Genomic DNA, 514 nt, shown 5'->3' with positions numbered 1-514 from the left:
GTTCTGGTGAAATCCTCCATAACCGGTCAAGCTTACCGGTAACCGGTTAAGCCGTCCGGTCCCGGTTCCGGTCCCATAACCGGTTACGGCCGGTCCTTTGCAAAAAAAATATTTTTTTTTTCAAATTTTTGGTAATTAATAAATTTATATATGTTATTTTTAATATGTTTTATTATAAATACGTTTAAAAATATGTTTTGTTATATATGTATATGTTTAATTTTATAAATACGTTTAAAAATATGATTTGTTATATATATATATATGTATATATATATATGTTTAATTTTATAAATACGTTTTGTTATATATATATACACGTTGACTTTTGTTGACCGGGCCGGGCCGGTCCTATAACCGGTTCCGGTCCCGGTTCCGGTCCCTCTCCGGTCCCGGTTCCAGTCCTCAGGCGGTAACGGGCCGGGCCAGGCCCATTTGGCCATCTCTACATTGCAGATTGCACCCAGAAAACAGTTATACGGTTTTGCCTTTAATAAATACAGATAACGAAACT

The sequence above is a fragment of the Cynara cardunculus genome (assembly GCF_001531365.2).
Source record: "Cynara cardunculus var. scolymus isolate 2C chromosome LG 3, CcrdV1, whole genome shotgun sequence".
Lineage (NCBI taxonomy): Eukaryota > Viridiplantae > Streptophyta > Magnoliopsida > Asterales > Asteraceae > Cynara > Cynara cardunculus.
This window is presented reverse-complemented; position numbering follows the sequence as displayed.